The sequence below is a fragment of the Poecilia latipinna genome, unplaced genomic scaffold (assembly GCF_001443285.1).
Source record: "Poecilia latipinna isolate Pla-1442-1.1 unplaced genomic scaffold, P_latipinna-1.0 Scaffold627, whole genome shotgun sequence".
In the NCBI taxonomy this organism is placed as follows: Eukaryota; Metazoa; Chordata; class Actinopteri; order Cyprinodontiformes; family Poeciliidae; genus Poecilia; species Poecilia latipinna.
In genome coordinates this window covers 21,885-44,763 of record NW_015113243.1, presented here as the reverse complement: position 1 = coordinate 44,763, position 22,879 = coordinate 21,885, and the positions used below count along the sequence as shown (strand labels likewise).

General features: G+C 38.6%; 1 long non-coding RNA gene across 1 annotated transcript in view; it reads left to right on the top strand.

Moving 5' to 3' along the window:
- The window catches only part of LOC106954093 (uncharacterized), a 268,751-nt gene that overhangs the window by 227,379 nt on the left and 18,493 nt on the right, over positions 1 to 22,879 (top strand). The window contains exon 8 of the long non-coding RNA XR_001426301.1: positions 2,120 to 2,167. This is a non-coding gene — a long non-coding RNA (uncharacterized LOC106954093). The remainder of the gene's footprint in view (positions 1 to 2,119; positions 2,168 to 22,879) is intronic.

Sequence of the window (22,879 nt, the reverse complement as noted above, 5' to 3'; positions counted from 1 at the left end):
TGCAGCCCAACCCAGAAAGGCGGTAATTTTTAAAAGGCCTTTTTGCTCTTTTTTTTTTTTTTTTTTTTTTTTTTTTTTCCTTCTTGCAAACAACGTCAGAGTAGCACAGAGGATCAGTATCTGGGAACAGCTTTCACCCTGATCACTGTTGTACATCCAAAACAACAACCTATCGTATTGATTTTACATAGAATCTTATGCTGAAATATATTACTTAGTTGTATACAACACCGACTGCACGACTAAAACCTTGCACTTAATGTAACACCAAACTGTTTTGAAGCAATTGCTTCAATCTTGTTCTTTTTTGGAGCTCTCTTAACGACGTCGACACTTTTCAGCTTTTTGACTGGCCCATTAAACTCCTCCAGCTCTTTCAAGCTGCCGTCCCTCTTCTCCTCTTATTGATGCTCATTTCGATCAAGATTGCTGCCCAGAAGGTCATTTTGCTTTGCCATTTCTTTTTTTCTTCCCAAGCGGTCACCAGACTATCCGAGTACGGTAACGTTGCTGTGCGCAGTCCATTATATTCTTTGTTCAAATACAAAGAACATAAACCAAAAGTAGCATGCCAATTTCAGGAAAACTTCCTGAGCTCAGACGGAGCATCTGCACAACATATTATGAAAACAGTGTTATTTGCCAGCTGTTTGTTCAATATGCACCAAACATTTTCATAAATTTGACAGCAGAGGAACATCTGTGTGTTATATAGTATGTCGGCAAATTGTAACTTTCCTCCCATCGAAGTTGTGGACAGAGCGATGCTGAAACTTTTTTTTTTCTTTCTGAAATTTCCTAGTTTGAATAAGAAAATATCCATTCATATGAGAATATAGCAATCTTTATGAAAGCTGACTGCTACATACTGAGCAGGTATAAAAACAGACATATTCCATTATCTGGGGATATTTTAGTTTTTATACTATCTGTGTTAACAAGAGGTGGTGGTTGTTGTTGCAGGAGGGTGGGTGGAGGTTGCTGTTTTTTTTTTTTTATTTCACAACACTTCATTTAATTTTTGGCAAAACAAACCTCAGTAGTTTACATGCGAAATTGATCTGTGCAAATAATGGTCTGTCAACTTTTTGTTGTTATTTTTGCTTGTGACCTCAGAGTTTACTCTAATCTTCAACAGTATTTTCTTTAATTATTTCTCTGCCTGTTGTCGAGGGCAAATTTGTGCAAGTAGGTATTTTCGTGTAAATGTTTTTGCCGTATTTGAATCGCATGCTCTCCTTTCTTTCCTGTTATAAAGAAATGGACATTTTTGTCACGTTATACTTATACTCCAGGGAAAAAGGAAGTAATAAAAATGCTTCGACATTTAAGTTGAAGAAATATATGAATTTATTATATGTATATACTATCTGGGAGTTTTGTAGAGAAATATACTTCTTAAAATAATATCCTGAAATTCAAGGTTGGATTACTGAAAGATAGATGTGATTAATTATGTAACTGTTTAAATGAACTTTTGCCTGATGAACTGTTTACTATATATTTTGGGCTAGTATATTTGGTGGAGGGATTTTTATACATGTTATTAATTTCCGGTTGACTGTGTTGGGTTGGTTTATTTAATTACGCGTTCTTGTATTTATTCATCTACACCTGCTTTATTGATCTTGTTGTACTTTGTGAAGAAAAGTCTTACCCATTTAAAAAAGCCAAACGCGAAGCAAGTTTTCAAACTCTGTATTTGCTCCTGATTGACCTCACATGTGTATCTTGGATTTGAAGAACATTTAGAAAAAAAACTTTTCATTTGAAATCCTGAACTGCGTTGTGCTGAAAAAGTGTGGCAGTGACGGACAAAACTATCATGCAACTTTTAATAGAGCCCCGGCGCATTTCAGTTGCAAGTCAATCAGCCACTTGTGCATACTGTATCGCTATCAATCCCTGCTCCTCTGCAGACAGGATGATCCTCTTAGCGCCTTAGCAGTCTGGGACACCGTCCCCACCTCTCACTTTTGCCAATTTGCTCCTGGAAGACCTGGAGTCCTTGTCTTCATTAAAGGAGTTCCTCATTGATCAATCACTGTCAGAGGAGTTGGTCTGTAATTGCGCTTTGGCCTAATCATGACTGACGTCTCATCCCCTCGCTCTGTCACAGGTCTCGGGAGAGAGAATGTTCCATGACTTTCACACCTTCAACCTCAAGGTAGGCCTCCCTTCCTCCTGTCTGTGTGGCTTATCTTTTAGGTGTGTGCCATCCTCTAATGAATATTAAGACTCATTTACTCATTAGCGGAGAAAGAGGACATGTAAATGAAGACGAAATTGACTTTTTGAATATTTTAGAGCTCCATTGACCTCAGGGGTTTGAGACTTAGTTTTTATATAAATTATTATATTCAGCTGGTGTAGTGTATGATAAAAGGTCTTTGATTTGTTATTAAGTATTTAAATTCAAGGGTTAAGACACTGTTATTTTCTTTCTCTTTGTAATAGGATTTGTGGCTCATATAACACATGCGGGTTCTGTTGTTTGATTAATTTGTGAGAAATTAATCTAAAAGAAAAGATGCCATGGAAAAAAAAATATAGGCAGAAAGCTTTAAATGATTAAAGGAGGTCTGTGTCAAATGTATCCATACGGCATGAATGAAAGCAGCTCGTGTTCATCAAGCCAAATTTAAAAAAACAGGGAGAGAGCCAACATTTACTCAACCAGTATTTAATCTACAGGTTGAAATAGAATGTTGCAGAAAATGTTTGGACCTCATATTTAAAAATAATAATAATGCAAAAAAAAAAGGAGACGCTTAATGTTTGCAAGTTACTCAGTCGGTGCTCATTAGTGACTGCTGGCAGGATGTTAAATATGAAACGTTTGCTATACTCACTGACCAAAATTGACCTGTCAGCACAATTCGTTGCACACTACTGCGCTTCGCATACTCAAGTGATTCACGGCAGCCACACATTTCAGGCAGATGACTTGTTAGGGGTGATATAGTTTAGCCATATTGTAATCTCAAACACAAACACAGACAATCATTCGGATCGTGTTCCGTGATTCTTTTTGTCCAGACGCAGCTTTTTCGAAACGATGGGAAATCCGTTATGTGAACGACGTTGTGCGTGCGTGTCGCTATGAAGCCGTATGAAAGCTCGGTACCGACTGTGTTTCGAGTGTTAAACCTCTGCGGAGTGCTACGTTGTTTAAAATGAATACGAAGCGCATTAAAGGAGTGATTTTCCAGTCTTAAACGGATAACTGTCCCTGAATATTAAACCCACCAGGCTGCAACAAAACCAGAGAGCCTGATTTGCGAGTCTCGCATTTGTGCATCTGAAATAGGTTTTTACATTGGTTTGATATCGCAGATTACTCTCACTCCCTGTGTGATCCTGCCTTAACACACGGTTACTCATTCTGTAAGCGTGATGTTTCTGAATGCCCACTCGGCTTGGGCTCAGTCCAGTGTCGAAATAAAAACAGCCAGGCTTGGCGTCTCACCCATATTATCGTTATTTCATTCTTTCTCGTTCTTACTTTTTTTTTTTTTTTAAACAATACCTGTCAGCTACTGTGGAAAAACTCCACATGATCCGCCTCCCTCAGCGCAGCCTAAAGATATGACCCCCAACCCCCAAAAAACAACCTTTTTTACTGAGAAATACTTAATTCAGTGCCTGCTGGTCTAGTTTAATATTTCCAAATGTCATCTGTGTGACATTTGTTGCACAATCGCCCATGCTTTGACTGGAGGGGGGATTGCGTTGTAGATCCTAGTCATTTTGAAATCTGGCTGCACTCAGAGTCAGAAATGCTAAACTCTTTGTCCCTGCAAAATCAGGATTTTGTTGATGAACAGTGCTGCTCAGGCAATATACAAACAGCATAGTGTGAAAATTGCTTTTCACTGATTACACAATGCAACACAATCAGTATTTTTTTTTTGCTTTATTTATCTGTCTGGCATAATTCTGTTTTAGTAGAACTTTCATAACTTTCACCAGTGAAAGTAAAAAAAAAAAAGAAGCATTAGGTTCTGCAAACAGCAAGTCTCTGCTGCCACTTTTTTTTTTTGCGATATTTAAATGAATACATTGCGCCGTGCCTTCACTTATCAATAAATAGACAAATTACCAGATGTGACAGTGTGCTGAGATTTAGAGATGGTGGCATTTCATCGGGATTTCATTGTGAGCCACGGCTGTTTGGGACCGCACGCTCGAGGGGGGGAGAAAAAAAGTTTTTAAATTTAAAATGCAATCAGCACAATCACCACAAGCAATCAGTTCCTCTTCATTTCACCTGATCGGGCCCCCCCGCTAAAGACGAGCTTGTTAAATGGAGCATCTTATCAGGCCTGGATTAAGTTTTGACTTTGATTAACACATGTAGTCTGAGTTTTGAATGTCAGAGTTCAAGTTTTTGAAACAGTTTTATTATTTTTATTTTTATTTTTTAATGGAAATGCCTTCAAGTTTCATTGTAAGACAAGGTTTGTTTGTCTGAATAAAACATGCTAAAATTGCACAGGATTAAAATATTCTCTATGAATTTAAAACTGTCGGGGGAGTTTGTTGTGTTCTCTGCTGTCTTCGACCCGTTTCTTGCTGGCTTTGTTTCAACTAATCTTGCTTTCTGTTTGCCTCTCAACATCGCTCTCCAAACATTGAACAAATATGTTGGAAACATTTTGCTGGGAGTATTGAAGTAAGTTGCATCAGGCTGAGGCCGTTCGGAGTTGCTAAACACGTTGATCATTAATATGCGACAGCAGTCCACTTTATTTGAGAGTGTAGATGTTCACCTTAATTTAATGTTTCTGATACATTTCCTGTAATACGGAGGTTGACATGGGGTTGATAAACGGTGTAACTTTACGCCGTTCAGTCTTCCTAGTATCGACTGAAGGTCTTGCTCTCTCGCGCCGTCTTGCAGTCCAAATAAAACGCTGATTCAACATATCACAGAGAAATAAATGACAGGTAAAAGCATTCTCTCCTCTGAGGCAACTTCCACACCGAAGAGTGTTTTAAGAATTATAGGAGTGTTAAGGTTTAAGTTTGGTATTGTGCATTCACCGTTGACAGCTGATCTCTGGTCAGGGAAAAGTCCTCCAATTCTTGTCACTGGACGATTGCTCAGTACATCTCTAGTGTCCACACATCAGATACAGTCAAATTGAAAAAACTGGAATGTTAAGAGAAAGTTTATATGCATCAGTAAGTGAAACATATTGTATAGATTAATTACACACACACACACACTCTGATGCTTTAAAGCTTCTATCTGTGTTAATAATGAAGATTCCTTGCTTGCAGCTAATGTAAATATGCCATTTAATATTAGAATATTACACAGGTGTCAAACTCGAGGCCCGGGGGCCAAATATGGCCCGTCGTAGCTTTTTATGTGCCCCTCTAGTCTCCAAATTACATCAATAAGTCCTTCCTGTTTTTCACAAATCTGCAAAATTCACACAAAATCAACAAATTTCCAAATTATTTTCTGATTTTACTGCAAATTTTCTCAAAATTGGTCAAAAACATTGAATTCGTAACTGATACTGCGAGTGATGGAGTAATAAAAATTCCTAACACGCATTTCTAAATGTTCACCACAAAATCTGTCATTTTGATTAAAAAAAACAAAACAAACTTAAACGATCACAAAATCCCAGAGGAACAGCTATTTATCAATATTTTCACAGTTTTAATTGGTTTTATCAATACCTTGTGGCACAACCGGCCCTTTAAGGACATTCCTTAAAGGGCCTACTCTGTGGTAGGCATTGAGTTTAAAAGGGCTGATAAAGTGTGACAAGGTAGCACCTTTAAAATGTCGTAGCTGAAGTTCATTAGAGAAGCTACGTCAAGCTGAATTTTAATGTCACTAAAGCTCATCTCCTTTGGGAAAAGTCTATCCAAGTGCACACAAGCTTCGTCCACACGTATTAAACCGTGGCCCCTGTTCACAGAGGGATAAGGAGGAGAGGACATCTCCTCACAGCATCCTCAGACACAGCTGCGGCCATGCCCCTAAAATCTAGGTTCACTTCCCTCTGGAAACAGGTCAACTGTGAACACCTTGCGTCTTCTACTCCAGATCTTTGCAGATTCTTAATTAACTCTTACAGTACATAGAGCGTGTGCTGCTAAATGTTAAAAATGCCGAAAGCTAAAAGAGGGCGGCATTTTTGCCATAAATCTCCCATCTAAGAATCAGCTCTAAGGACTGCAGAGGCACAAATATGCTAAGTTGATCCACATTTAGACAGTGAATCATTCAGATTGCACCGCTGCGGCTGCTTAATTAAACGCTCCACCGTGTAATGACTTTCCTTGAAAGGGAGTTAAATGTCTAAATGCTGCAGAATCGCTGTGGAGCTGAAGAGAAATCAATGGGACACAGTGCACGAAGTGAAGGTGTTTTCCGACTTTGTTTTTTAGAGTGGATGTTTTATATTGACGCTGTCCCTCACCCACAGAGCCAAAAGCTCATTTCTCTTGGTCCAGAGCATCGATCGGTGATGTACAAATGCTGTGCTTACTGTGTGCTTTCAGCAAACCCAGGTCTTTATATTTGTTTGTTTTTACTTCACTACTGTACATGTAAGGCTGCATTTGCATTTAGATATATAAAACCAGTGACTAAGGAGGATATTCAACAAAGTTATTTTGACATGATGAACTGGAAACCCCCAGGTTTACATCTAACCCTTTTTCTCATTCCATCTGTATTAAGTTGTTATTAAATGAGGTACCTTATGAAATGGGAATTAGTTGCAGCCAATCGGACAACCTTTTCACATGATCAGGCCCATCTCAGACCTTTAAACAAGAAGTGCCCTCCATCCCTACAGCTGCGAAGCCTAGTGGTTGGGAAAAAAAAAAAAAAGTTCCCAACAGACACAGTGACCTGAGTTTGAATCCCCCCGCAAGGGTTCCTGGCTCATCTTGGTTTAATGCGCTTGTCAAATGTTTTGTGAGGTTGTTCTGAAATTGGAGCAGAACTCTACTGTGTTAAAAAAAAAAAAAAAAAAATCTAATAATTTCACCTGTATTTGCTGAATGTAGCAACCTGGAGTGTATTTTTTGGCTTAAACAAAACAACAACAAAACAGCAACAACAAATAAATATATAAAAAAAAATACTTTTATGAAGATGTTCTAACAATGTTCTTAGCTTTTTTTGGTTATCAGTTAGCTGAACAAATTTGAACCCTTGGAGTTAATTATTTCCTTTAAGTGCTTCATGTGCATTATTTATCATATTTTTAGAGTTTGCCAGTTGTAGTTTTAAAATGAAGTTACCTTTATTAAAGTAATGGGTTGTGCCCCTTTATAGCTTCCAAAGCATCCTGAAAAAAATGAACTGCATTTATCTTTTTTTTTGTTTTGATTGGAAAGTCTAGCAGCTTCTTCCTGCCAGCTGAGCAGCAGTGCACAGCAACAGGTGGGAAATGGGCACCACTCATTATTCTCTGCTCCATGCTTTTTTTTGCATCTGTTGGGATGCTGTATGCCTGAATTTGCATCACTACTTACTGACTTACTTACTTTCTTTGGTTCCTTTGGTACTTTCTGAGGCATCACATTAATGTTCTTTAAATTATAGAAGTGGTTTGGTGGAAAAATCCTTTTTGGCTTTTTAATTAAAACAGAAAGTAAGGCTACTGTAAACCAAACTTGTAGCCTGTATTTTTCAGAACAGATTACTGTAAACCATATTTTTATATTGTTTGTTTATGGAAGCACAAACTGGTAGTAATTAACTGACATATTGCTTATAAAAGTCCATCCCCTTAAATCAAGTTTAAGATCTCTTGCTCATATCTTATATAACTGAATGTAATTTTACTCTAATCAGAACGTGAACCTTTTTTTTTTCCTACTTGTTTAAGTGTTCACATTTTTTTTAAAAAAGGTAATACTCTGTTTTTCATGCTTCTGCCATTAGAGTTCCTGTCTTTTCATCATAACTCGTAAATTAATCGTACGAGACAAAGACAGTCACTGCGGTCCATCCTCATTAAAAAAAAACAAAAAAACAAAAAAAAAAACAGTTCTTGAAATGAATACAGCCAACTTATCTCGCAAACATTTGATGGAATTGAAAGACCTTCGGAAACAGCCAAAGCTGGCAGGGTCACATAACTCCAAAAATGACATGCGATTATCAAACTCCCTCTGGCTCGAGACACTGTAATCCCCCAGATGTTGCTGTCTGCACAGCATGAGAGTTCAAATTAGATCTCTCAGACAATGTCGGCTTGTCTGCATGTGTAAACCCTCGGCGTTTAGGTCCCAAAATTAAATTGACCCCATCAGAGAGCTTAAGGACATGTAACAAAGCCCCCGGCGCTCTTATTACTTCATCTCCTTTCATCTCATCTCCTCTTTGTAATAAGTTTCCACTCCAGCAAGACCAGTGGGGCTAATAAGAGTTTTATCTGCTTTTTGATATTAGATATTAGCACCTCATCAAAGTTAAGCCAGCGGTGCGCTCGTTCTGCCTCCGAAATTTACATCAGCCTGACAATGTCTCCAAAAGAAATCTTATCGAATTTAAATTAAGGGCGAGTTGAATAGCCAGAAGGGTACTGCTTTCCCGTCACTCACGGAGCACAAATTGGTTTTTGTACAAGCTGGCTTTGTAAATCAGTGAGATCATAGTTTCTGTGAAATTGCGTTTACCTTTAATTTGCTTCTTGTGATCCAGAACCGTAGTTCATCTGGGTATGAAAACCGATCTAAGTGACTAATTCAGGGATCTGTTTCTTTTGAAAATTAAACAGTAAATATGTTTTGATATCACTTTTTTTTTTTCTTCTTTACTCCTATGTGTGATTCTTATTTCCTACAAAATGGATTTGGGTCATCATTAACTGTACACCATAATCATGATATTCATAATCAACATTAAAAGAAAATAACTCTTTATCGTTACGTGTGTAATAAATCTGTATAATACATGGGTTCCACATTTTGAATTGGATCAAATAAATAAATGCACTTTTCAATGGTATTCTAATTTACTGAAATTTTGTGTTGCTTTCATCAGACGCAGGTTGTTAAACGCATTTTTCCTCCAAATCGAGTAAACAAAACTATCAGGCAAAGTTAATTGTTCCCAAATTGTGTGAAATCTAGTTCGAGCGCCTGTGGAATCCGCATTTCTTTACAGAAACAGCAGGGAAAGGAAGCCCCAAAGGTACGTTCTGTTTGGAGAGTGCAAAGGTTTCACAACTCTTATCATCCCTTATGGCATCCGTTGTCAGGTTGTAGGGGAGAAAAATGACATATTAGCTGGAAAATATAGCTCTGAGAGATAGAAAATAAATTACTGCAGTGTGGCGAGGAGGAGAAGATTGTGAGATTTATCAAGTCGAGATGGAAATGCCTGCTAAAGTCTGTGTCCCTGCCTGGGAAAAATTAAAAAAGGAATCAAATGCCTTCAAGTGTTCAGAGATTGCAGCGGCGGGGAGTGTGTGGTTGTGTGTGCAAGTTTTGTAACCGTGTCTTCATGCTTGTTTTCTCATTGATTTGTTGCCCAAGTATCTTTTTTATTTTTATTTATTTTTTTATGTCAATCCCATTATGGCATATGCCAAAGGATGCGAACCTCATGACTGTGTCTGTCTGTAAATTGTATGGTGATATCAGTTTTTCTGGCTAAAATTCAGCTGACACACACAGTTCACAATTAGCCTAGCCTGTAGTCCCCCTGCGTCTTTTAACACTCAACAGATTTTTGTGTGAAACAGCTTGACTGGCAAAATCTATAATTGTACAGATAAGTGAACATGTTGGCGAGATAAAGGTTAAACTATCAGGGATGTGTTCTCCATCCGTCTGAAGCCAATTTTCCACATTCAGCTCCACCGTCGGTAGGTGTGAGAGAGGAAAAGGCAGGGAGGAAAAATGGCCAAGTCAATATTGATTGATCTGGAGCCTTAGCAATTACCTCCATGTGCAGAAGACCATGTTAAGGTCAGTATTATCTTAGCTCATTTTATGGGTCAGCGCTCTTAGCTTTAGCAGAAATAAATTAATGGGGTAAACACTTTAGCTCACCTTGATGAAATTTACAGCAAGTGGAAAAGCTTAGGTGGAAGGTTGCAGTGCTGGAGAGCGACCCCTTGATTTTCGCTGAACCGTTGTTAATTCAATGGTCTATAAATAACACTAAACTCAATTGTGAGAGGATGATTATATACCGTCTGAACAACATAATCTGTTTCATAGGACATCTCGGACTTTTCTTGAATGATGGGCAAAACCGTCATCTCCAAGTGTCGTTCCTACGTTCACCCATCCTGCCCCCATAAACATTTGAAGTCTGGACGAGAAGTGGTTAAGACTTTATGGGACGACCCTTCAGGAAGCCCAAAGTTCATCATTCATTCCAACATGGAAGTGCTGCCAGTCTGAATAGGAATACATTTTTTTAACATCCAGGTGTATCAGTAAGAAGTTACAGTTAAACAGTAAAAAAATAAAGAATTGGATACTATACAATAAGGTCAAATGTGCAATAACGATGCAAGTAATTTTTTGCCAAGTGCCCTAAATGTTGGTGCCTCCAAATGTTTAAGTGCATTTCTGTGATCCCTTTATTGCCGTGACAGGGGAAGCAATGCTGGTCTGTTTTTGTTAGATCAGAAGTCGTTGTCCCTCAAGTCAGCTTTTGCAAACAAGACCAAGAATCATTTTAAATCAAATCACGGTGCAATAAAAAATGATTAAGTATTCTATTGTTGAACAATATGTGACTTTTACACATTTTTATCTTGTTGATCTTACTGATCCGGAGTCTGTTATTAATGGAGAATGAACAGCAGATTTTCCTTATTTTTTGATTGTTTTAAGGACTTGACGAGGAATCAAAAAACAATGCAATAAAAAGACATAAAAGTAGACTTTTTTTTTAATATAATACTTATTACATTATGAAGTAATTTCTCTCACAATTACCTTTGCAAGTGTATTTGGAGCCGGTTCATTCCAACCCTCACCCCTGAAAAACCTCTTTTCAAGTTGCAGACAGCTCTATCTGTCTGTTATACTCAACGACTGGGGCAAACCGAATGTTCCAAGGTGAACAACTAAAACGTACTTTACCAGGAAGGAGTTAAGACTTGAGCCTTAATCCAAAAGATACCATAAATCCAAACGATACCATTAATATTTATGAACTGAGCAGGGGGGGGGAGGACATAATATCTTGTGAATATTAAATATCATGAGCTGAATAAAACTAAAATATCCTATTTTAAAAACAAAACACCATATTTCTCCTTCTAACAGTTGGCATTGCAACAATCCATACATAAACCCCGAGGCTGTGATCCAGCAAAGACTACATGGGTGCCGACAAGTTTTAACGTATTCAGACGCTGCACTCTTTATTTGTGAGGCTGTGTGCCCAAGGCTGCAATCACCATTTTAACTAGGTAAACAGCATTAGGCACACTGGAAGAAACAACTGTAGCATTCGGCGGCCGATGCGGTTTGCAAATAGCACTAGGAGTCTTTAATTTTCACGTTGCTTTTTGACACCTCGTATGTATTTCACTGCAGGGGGGAAAGGAGTGTTATTAGTCAAGCAAAACATTCGCTTTTCTGTGTATCGGCATTCCTCCGTGGCCCCTCAGGCTGACTAGCAACTAGCTCTGTTATGTTCTTAAGTCCAAAATAAATTCAATTTCCAATGCAGTGATCTCCTTAATGAAAAGTCGATGTCTTTCTCTCCCTCTCCTTCTCTCTCTCTCTGGGTTGCTCCCATGGGGACAGCCGGAAAGATGAATTTATTAACGGGACCGGAGACAACGCCCCTAGGGACGGACCTTTTCTTCTGATCCAAACATACTACACAGTGTGCGTCCAGTCACTTCCTCTATTACTACAAACGGCTTGTGTTGTGAAAATTAGCTGACACAGGGAGGTATGGCTGCATCGATCTGAAGAAATTCCTATTTATTAATTCCACATGTTGAAACTATCGATTATAAATTGTGGCCACTGCACTATTTTCTAATTGAGCAGACGTGTAACACATGCAGCGCCATCATAGCATGCGTTTCTTTCAAACTAAATAGATTTTTAGCTCATCAGACAAAGGAATGTCGAATTTTTTGAGCTAGTATCTGAACAAAAACCTGCAATCCTTTTCCGTTCAATGATTGGATTAATTTTGTATCATTCTAGTCAAGATTCTCTCCATACTTGTGAACACTTGACAGCTTTTTAAAAAAAACATTTATCATCGTTATTAACAGGCAACAAAGTGTCTCATCGGCAGCGTAACCTTCTGATAAGCGGGACATGAGGTTTTTGTCACAGCATATGGTAAACACTGCTACAGATAAGCTTTTATCCTTGTGCAGCCTGATGGAATGTACAATACAAGATGATGGGGGTACAGAAAAATGGCGTGTGTCAAAATATTTCCCATTGAATGCAAAAAAGGTTCTGAATCTGTTGCGACCACTATTAAAAGCACCCATAATGCATATTGTTTTGCCTATGTAAAGGAGGACAGGGAATGATATGTAATTTTATGTGAGTAAACGCAATCCTGCCTGTGGCTATAATATGCAAACAAGCATAAAGCATTGATAGTAAAATGGTTATTGCACCTTTGTTAACTTTATCCTATAAAAGATTAATAGAATTTTTGTTTTAAAAAAATGCAACAGGCACATTGTGAACATTTGAGATCATTTTAAACACGTATCTTTTAAATGGTTTATTGGATCATTATTGCAAATTGTCATGTCATTTTCAGTTGTGCTCAGGCTTGTGTTTTATAATAATTGCATTAATTTCTTTTTCTGAAGTTGAGAAATATAAAAGGAAATTCGGGATGCATTGTGAATTTATGATGGTATGAGTTACTTTTGAGGTTGTTAAAATAAGTATTTAGAGCAACAGCTAAGAGACCTAGCAAACGAGCATTGTAGCCACGGATTTAAAAGCTTTCTGTAAAAAAAAAAAATGTAATTCAGAAATATATTTATTTATTTTTCTCCAACAAAAAAAAAAAAAATATCTCTGCATGTGGACACCAGGTCTGATTACTGCTATGCCCCTTCTCATCAAGACATGACTCAAATAGGACCTGCATGGTAAAGTGAAGTACAACAAAGGCCCTGAAATACTAGACATCATGTTGAGATCCAGAGAAATTAAGGAACACATAACAGAAATAATCGAGATCTGTCCGTCTCGAAAGGGTTACAGAGTAATTACTAAAGTTTCGGGACTCTAGCGAACCACAGTGTGAGCCTTTATCCACAAATTGCGAAACATGGAACAGTGGTGAACCTTCCCACCAAAATTACCCCAGGAACTCAGCAATGACTCATCCAACATGTCATAAAAGACACACATCGTCGTCCAAAGAGATGCTGGCCTCACTTGCCTCAGTTATTGTCAGAGTTCACAATAAGAAAGAGGCAAATAAGACCCGCATTGCAGAGTTCCAAGACAAAAAACCACCAATGAGCAAAAATGATAAAAAAAAAGGACATTATTATTATAAAATATTTAAATTTGTTTGAGGTTCACTCCTCTGGTGTTGTAGATTTAAACGCTCCAAAACAGTCCACGCTCTGTTTCATTTAATTGCTGCAGAAGTGTGCAATAGAAGAACTCAAAAAGTATGCAAAATTTAAAATCCCACCTCCCATTATACAACGAAAGTCTATTTCTATTCCTGTGGGAAAAATGCATGCGCCTTCCTCTGAGAGGTAGCTTTATTGGATGCATCAGATATAGAAGATCTCTGTTCATCCTCATCTCCACAGTGTGACTCCCCCTCTCATGTGGCTGAACTGCCCATAAACAGACAGTGAGTGATTAACGCTGCTCTGCCATTGACATCATTTGCATTTTAATAGACCATAATTACAACCCTAGGAAAATAAATTGCAGTTTGAAGAATGTTTGAATTGCTCCAACTCTGCGGCTCTCCTCGTGAGATAGCAGCGAGCATATGCAAGAGCTGCTGGGATGGTTAATGCTTGACAGAGAAGAGATAAGGGCTGCAGATTGCAAAGACCTTAAAATATTGACAATTCCAACGTCAATTTTGATGCAGAACATTTTCTATCAAGATGGTATGGAAGATTTCTACTTTTAGCAGTTTTCTCACTAATGAAAAGGTCTGTAAACCTAATCAGATTTATATATATATATATATATATATATATATATATATATATATATATATATATAAAAAGAAGTTCTTATGACCATATACAAGCTGTGACACTAATGAAGTAGCCTCTCTCGCATTTTTTTTTGTAAGTTTTGATTTTTCATTAATAGCAGTGATAATTACTGTTTGTTCATTTCATTATCCCCTAGTCCTGTCTTATCGGCATACCTCACCTGCAGAGATGTGACACCTTCTTAGGATTTGCCGAGGGACGTCTAGCCCTGGCAGTTAAAGCCCATGTGCCTCTGTAAGCTAGAGTGACAACACAATAATACTCCCCCACGTCTAATCTTTCATTGGTGGATTATCAGATTAGAGGCCCCAGTTGTTTATGGACTTGGGGACTATCGAAAAAGTTGATCTGTCAAGTTTATCTTACACTCGTCCTATCGAGGCAACGTCAGGCCATACAGTCGGCTGCGGATGGAAGATAAGGCGGACGTAGTTGAATGGAACCTTTGGAAAATGAGAAACAAGGCTTTTCTTTCGACTCTGGCAATGATGCACTTTATCTAGTTTGGGAAATGGACCTCGCCAACAAGCATTACCCCCTCTTTTGGGTTTTCTTGATTTCTTTGACCTCCATAGTGTGGCAGAGCTTGCCTCTTTTACTTTTGAAGGGGCGCTATTAGAAATCATCCACCACTTTAAACTCAGTTCAGTGATCTGGAATCAAGAATTTCCAAAGACGACGCACGCCGTCCTCTTTCACCAGTTGTTTTGACAAAGCAACAGGCAGGCGAGGACGGAGGATGGCTCACCTTTAAAACGAAATGGCTCTTTCTGTCACAAAGCAGAAACTCACAGCTGAATGACTAAGAAATTAATTGATAATTGAAATTTTATCTGTTTTTTTTTTAAAGATGGTCCCTTCAGGTTTCGAAGAAAATGTGAAAATGTTCTTCATTAGATATGATTACATCATGATGCTGTTTTAGTAGTAAACCGTTATTAGAATTGACAATGCAACTTATGTCAACAGTAATTCTACACAAGCAGCAAGAAACAACGATGTGAATGGGGTTCGTTCACAACTGTAAGATGTCACTAAAGAGGAATATTACTGGTGTGAACGGGTCAGAGTTCCACCAAGTTATCAGATATTTATAAACTAAATTAATTGACTCTGACTCTATCAGATGTTGTAACATGTGTCATTACTACTACACTCTATTTCAGTGGCACCTTAACATGCCTGGCTTATACCACACTATGTGGCTAAGCTACAGTACCAGATGCCTAGCAAGGCAATACGGATGCATGTTTCCTCATTTTCTATTAAGATGCAAGGCAAATGTGCGATAGCAATGGTTAAAACTACCAATATAGTATGCATTGTTAAATCAGTATATTATGATATATGCTGGCATGATGTATTATGCTGGTTTTAAACATCGCTAATGCAGTTAATGAGTCGATGTTTGACTCATTAACTGAATCAATGTCAGATAATGAGTCGGTGTCATTGACTGACTTGTAACCTGTCAGTATTTGTAGGATTGGAAAGCAATTAAATGTAAAACAATAACTTGAGGTTATACAGAACATAGTAAATGCTAGCATAAACATTTTTTTAACTTTTTCCGGCATAACCGTAACAAACACTTCTACATGTGGCAGTTCAGTCATTTTGATTTTACTTAAATCCAAATGTCTTTACATCTTCTGTATTGGTTACATAACATTTCTAAAATAACAGTCCAATGTTAAGGATGTGCTGTAATACTCATGTTTGGAGTTAAAAATGAGAGATACGTGTGAATTTCTGTCTTTAAGTCCAAGAAGCAAGTGAGGCTAAATTTATAGTCTGTCTCACAGTTTACAGCAGCTGACGGCTAACTATTGATGGCTACATCATACTGTTTTTTAGTGAATCACATTGATCAGCTGGTGGCTAAAGTGTCTGAGGTCATATACTATCACGGTTTTATAGCCTGATAGCCTTTAAGTGTTGGAGCAAAGTGCCAGCAAGCAGTGGTTTGAATTTATATGTGCAAGCACAAGACTTGTATTTTAGAGTAGAAACAGCAGAACACCCTCCTAAAGGGATAATAATAATTCCTCTGTCCCATTCCTATCTTATTTATGGCTTACCGCGCTGGTTTGTCATTCCGAGCGAGCGTGATTATTCACGTGGCTAGCACATTATTCTAGCAAATACCGTAGCTATAACATTTTTCATATCTCATTCCAGGATTCTGATGAGAATGCTCTCAAATCCATTTCCCAAACTATTGCTTATTCTATGCATCTAGAATATGGCTCCCCTGATCACTTTATGCCTCCAAGGTGTGATTAACCAAATGTGCATGGATTTCAAGTTAAAAGCATAAAAGGCTGGTGTTTGGTAAAGAAAGAGGGGAAATAAGGCTGGGTGGAAGTTCACATTATTTCACTGAAATTAAAGTTCCAGTCGCCTTGTGTCTCCTAACAAGGTTTATTTAAGGTTATCTTAAGGTACTTTTAATTACAAAATGTTATCTCACAGTCTGGGTGCATTCAGTAATAAAACAGATTCCAGAGGTCTGGTGTAGTGGCACACATTTCAGAGATGTCGCTGCTCCACCATACCTAATTCAGATGAATAAAATATATCTCACCCTGTTGCCAAGACCTGGAGAAGCCTACTAATGACCCATTTAGTAAAAAATTGCGTGTTTAATGCAAGAAACATCCAAGACATTTAGGACTGGCTTACCCGCTACTTCTTCAGACAATAGCTCTTCCAGCTAGTTATTATTGTATTTCCCAGAATAACTTCTGAGAAACATGTTCCTCTATTGCCATGTAGACAAATGGAAGAGCAGATGTCCACCACATGAGCTGAACTCGACTCATTTGTAGCACTTTGTAGTTAATTGTTTCCTATGGAGCTTTTTTGGAAGGATAACATCTTCCAGCGTTGCCTAAGTGCCCTGCTTGTGGCTCACAAGCAGTAAGTTTCATATTCAAATACTCCCTAATGCTGTTTGGCTTCCTGATCTCCAGCTCAGGTGCAGAAACCTGTTAGGGATTTGAAGAGCTCCACCATAGCAATAGGACACCTGGAGACCTCATATGTGCCACTCGAATGAGCAGCACTCTGTGCGTTTATGTGCTTTATTTCACAAATAATTCAAGCTGTATTTCTAGTTCCCGTGCAATCAATAATGAACGCCAGCGTATGTCATTAGTGAGGTAAGGCATTGATTTTGTTTCCTTCTTTAAATCAAAGACGACTATTTCTGGAGCGATTGCACGTTAGCCAGGACGTTGCTAACCGTGCAGCAGGCTTGGTCAGTGTTGTAAAATTCCTTAATTGCTTCTGTGTCCCTCTCCATAGTCCTCGTCTTAATGACAGCGAGCTACACACGCCCAACCCCCACCCCAATCTACCCAAAGTGGATTAATTAAATTGGCATATCGCCATACTTGTGATACGAAATCCGATGCTCACGTCTGAAGCATTTGAAGTGTCACCCAAGATAATAGATGTGGAAGAGGTTCCTTATTCTCAGAGACCAGCCTCCTAATAGCACCACAAGCCATCTGTATTCTCATTTCTACAGCAGTCACTAAATCAACACCCTCGACACAAGCCCGAGGATGTCTCCGCACAATCATGCATGACAACATCAAAGCTTTACTTTATTGCCTCTTCTCTTCTCAGCCACCATTAACTGCTCTCTGAAACTAAAAGCAGTGGTGCCGCTGCAAATATTAAGTTGGGGGTTAGGGCGCAAACGCACGCAAAAACGCCAAAAAAAACCCCAATTTGTGTTAGTTGTCAGTGGTTCCTGACTGATGGATGTGTTTTAAGATGGCTATGAATTTATCAAGAATTAGTTAAAAACAATTGTTTTGTGTGTTTTCTGTTGGTAAATAGGAACTTCTTTTATCAAAGGCAGCCCATTCTTAGAGACCTCCATTTTTTTTTTTTTTGATAGACCGTTTGCGTTCCCTACCTTTTCCACATGTAATCAATCATAAACCCATGCTATGTTGGATGAATGGAATCCCTAGACTTCTAAGAGGAGGATGTTGCAGTGATGAGCTGGATCTGTCACTGGGGAGCGCCCACAAACAGATTGAACTGGCACCCAAGATGGATATGTTGACACTTCATTCTGCATGTCTCTATTTAATGATATTATATTTCATTTCCAGAGCAAAGAAAACACCATTACCCAAAGCAGTGAGTCGTAACAAGCCATTCTGCAGCACATTCCGGTCCTCCTTGGTGGTATTGTAATTGAATTAAAACAACACAAAGTTTTGAGGGAGATTGCGTTTGGTGCCGTGTGTTCTTTTCCGTCGTCGCACGCCAAACGCATTTATTCGCGTACCATTTTAGGAAAACTGTTTTTTCCAGCGTAGTTCACGTGTAGCCAAACTTTGAGAGCGAGAAACGGAAAGTTAAACTTGTTTCACGGCGACCTTATTGACGAGCCAGAACACCATCCACATAAATATTCATTTGTTATTGCTTTTAGTGCTTCACGGAAATCATGTCAGTTTGTATGCAGCAGCGTGGATATTGGTAGGCACTGGCCTCCTTGGGTAATGCACATATCGGTTCACCAAAGGTCTCGGCATTGCACAGTTGAGTTTGCAATTTGAAAGTGTTGAGTCCATGGCTCTTCTGTAATATCGTCTGTGACGGAGGAGCCGTCACAAGCCGGGACTTAATTATGAGTCCGTGTCAACATGTGTACACATATATACATAAACCTACACAATCGCTAACTAACTTCCGTTCCAGCTTAAACTGACGCGGTTCATCGTGGGTGCACACGCGGTGTTCCTGCTTCAGTTAGCATCCATCCTAACCTGTTTTCACTTCCAAACGTTTTAATCGTTTTGTTTTCAAGCAGGGGTATTTCCGGGTGTGGCACGCTAGGAGTCAGGTGATGACGTAGTGACGTCATCGGAACATACTGAGTGTTCTCTATTACATGATTAACTTGATTATTGTATTTTTGATTACAAGTTTATTTTTTTCTCTTTATTAATTAATTAATTATTATTATTATTATTATTATGTACCCTTTAAGAGTTTATTTGAGTTAGAAGTAATTGTTTAATTGTTTTTGTTTGCTTGTTTGGTCTTTCTGTGGGCGGAGCCTGTGGCTTTAAAAGCAGGGCTCTGCGCCACAGGGAGTCAGTCTGTGGCTGGACTCCTTCCATGTCACAGTGAAGGTGATGGACTTTTTCCTTGAAGGTACTGCTGTTTGTTTGTTTTGACCTATCTGGACGTCCTTGTATATATTTTTGCACCTGCCATCTTTGTCCACTTGAAGAGCTAAATAAATTTCACCAGAGTGAACTCTGGCCTTGGGCAGTCATATTTCTGTTTGTCCAAGTCATATGAGAACGCCGTCACATCGTCGACTACAATTTCACAAGAAAGCCGTGCAGGTAGCTGCTCCCAGGTGTAAGGGGCTTGTTGCTCCAACTCCTGAATAAGACATTGACGTTTTCTTCCAATGGCCAATGATGAGCACTAGTGTTGCGTGTACGTGTTTGCGATCGCCGCCATGCAACGAGTCTTTGTCGACTCATTGCGTGAACGCACTTTTTCATGTGTGTTTTTAATTGCATTTCTTATTTAATGGAAACAGAAATTGTGAAATTTTATTTTTGTGACACTAGCAGAATATTGAAAGAGTTTCGTGCACATTTGTAGTGGAAACGTAGCTTATTTGTTATTCCGTGGGCCCTTTTTTTTTATTTTTCAAATGCTCTTGGATTCATGTTTGAGTCCATGGCATCTTTAGTATAAAGATACATTTAAAATAAAAATCGGTTGGAGTGTAAGACTAAACTGAAAATGGATTGCAAGGGTTTCTTTTTAGCAAGATAAGAAAACATATGGCCAAATTGTCACAGAATGATTTACCAGAACAAATCAGCCACCTTGCATGGATATCTCAGTCCCCAGATTTAAATCCTAAATAAAATCTGTGGCATGAGCCGATTAGAAGAGATCTGTAAGAGAAGAATTGAGGCACTGCGCCCCAAATTGAAGGCTAGACTTCTACCTTTTTAGTATAAGAATACCACTGCTACTGCAGTGAAAGTTTGATTTATTTTGCACGGCTTTTCACGCCTCTACCAGGAGTGCCAACAAGTGTTGAGGGCGCTAAATAAATGGTCAGCCAACCAGTAGGTCACTAGAATTTGTCCTCGGGCAACAATCGAGTTGATTTCGGACAATCCAATACATTCAGAGCCGGCGCCGATTACTAACCTAAAATTGATTCCTCTGCTAACTTGTGTTAAGTGCTTTGAGAGCCATGGCGGCTTTTTGAATGTGTGGCCTGTTGTTCTGAGCACGCATTGAAAAAGCAGTTGCAATTTCAATGGGTGTAATATTCTCACCGGGAAAGAAAAAAGGTGGCAGCAGAAGTGGACTAAGTGCCCCCCGAGGCACAAATAGGAGGCCATTCAAAAGACCCCAACAAGGGACTGCAGGGAAATTGATTTCAGCTTTATTTCTGATCAAATGCATGCCTGTGCTGGACGGGTGACCCACCGGTGGGGGTCGTCCACTCCAGTTAGGGTGCCACTGCGGCACATATGAATGGTCAGTCGCATCCCATGAATATTGAGCCACAGCAACACCATTTCACACATTTAAACGTTTAAGAGGTAACCCAGAGCAAATGGTTTGTAAGTGACGATATTTAGGTTGGGGGAGAAACCCATTTAGTAAAGTAGTTTGCAGTAAGTGCACCACATGACCCCCACTGAAAAATGTAAGTAAAAAAAAAAAAAAACTGAAATGTTTGTGGGGCAGTGTTATTGGCACAAACTACATAAAGACATAAAAGCTTTTGCGACTGGCTGCAGGCATTTCCATGAAAACTGAGAACGGCACATGTTTTTTGCTCTATTGATAATCTGAATGCTTTTCCACGTTGAGCTTAGGCAGGAGAGGACATGCACATGTGAATGTTTGGCTCACTGAAGAGGTTTTAAATGCATTTTTATTCATTCACTCTAGCTAATCTGAACTATTTAGTTATTTATTTCAAAAGCAGATAAGCAGCAATTAACATCATGCTGAATTTAATGAGGGTTTTTTTTTTATGTCAAATGTTCAAACATTCCCGCACAATTACCTTCTTTGAACTTTTTCATTTTAATTATGTTGAAGCTGGTTTTAGCCACTAGCCCTACACTGATCAAGTATAACATTATGACCACCAACTGGTGAAGCGAATAACGCTTTTGTTGTCGCACCTGTTCATGTTCATGAGACAAATTTAAGTGAAGATCTAAATCCTTGAGGGGAAATTCTAATTGGAGTCTGAAGTCTTTCAAGAGCATGTCTTAAGTCTTGGACTGAAATAAACATTTTCTCATCAAGCATTTTAGAAGACATATGTTTAAAAAAAATTACATAAAAGTTGAATGCTGAAACGTGATTCAGCATGTAAAAACTGTCGTGAGCGGTAGTCCAGCTTTTAGAGCTTGAGCGATTCTTAAATTTCGAGTATTTTTGTTGTGAGTCCAAGTCAGGACAAAAGTCCTCGTCTTTCTTTCTGAACAGTTAGTCTGCTCAGTGAGTCTCTGATAGACTCACAGTGATAATAGTTTTCAGTTGGTGCCCACGAAACCATGTCTCTTAGAACAGTATTTGAAACAGTTATTTTCTCTCCTCTGCTCATTGTTTCATTTGTCTTTTTTTTTGTTTGTTTCTTCAGTACCATTATTTCCAAAGACTTTTGAAATTTCACCTGTATCACCAGTGCACAAAGTGATATTCATTCACTAAAATGTCTTATCTGCACAAAATGTATTTACTTATTTTAAAAAGGGATGACACAAATGAGCTAATATGAGGCTTTTGGTCCAGATTTAGCCAAAGAAACAAATTTTCACCTGCAGTCCCTTTTTAAGCACGATCCTAGATCAGCAGGGGAACGACCGAAAGCTATCAAACAGATAAAATGGAAGTTATGAAATGCATATCGTGCAGTCTGACCCAAACTACATTTAGCTTTATTTGACTTATTAATCTGTCTTATTCACTATGCTTGACATTGTGAAGAGTGGGAACAAAATGTTGTACATGGTCAAATCTGAAGTTTTTAACAGTATTTTACAAGAACTGGATAAATTAAGGTCAAAACAGAAAGAAAATATGTTTTTTATATATATATCTATATATATATATATATATAGATATATATATATAATTTGTTTCAGGAACCATAATTGTGCCCTACATCTCAGTGTATGAAGCAGGACAGGAGCACTGCTCGAGAAAGGAGTGTTGCATTGGCCATTTTCTGTGTTACTTCAACACCACAAACCTCCAGGCTGTGCTGGCTGCCAAGCTGCAGTCACCCACAGAGTTGTGTGCTTATTTTCTCTGCCCTCGTCTTGACCATATGGAGCATAAGGGTCACAGGGACACTGTGTTTCACAGATTTGTCTCTGCGTGCCATGGGGTGTGTACATGCACAAACACGTGGGTATATGTATTGTCGAGTCTGTGAAATGAGCCAAAATCTGCTCACTGGGGCTGGTGCTCTTGGCAGTCAGAGGCACTGGTTTTGTCAGCATTTGCATTTTTGTACAAGCAAAGAATTCTTTAATAGACTCGCGAGTATTATTTATGAGAAGGGTCTAAAGATCACCCTTATCTTTCTAATTTAATAGAATATTAAAAACGAAACAAAAATGGCGCCGCTGCAGGTGTTG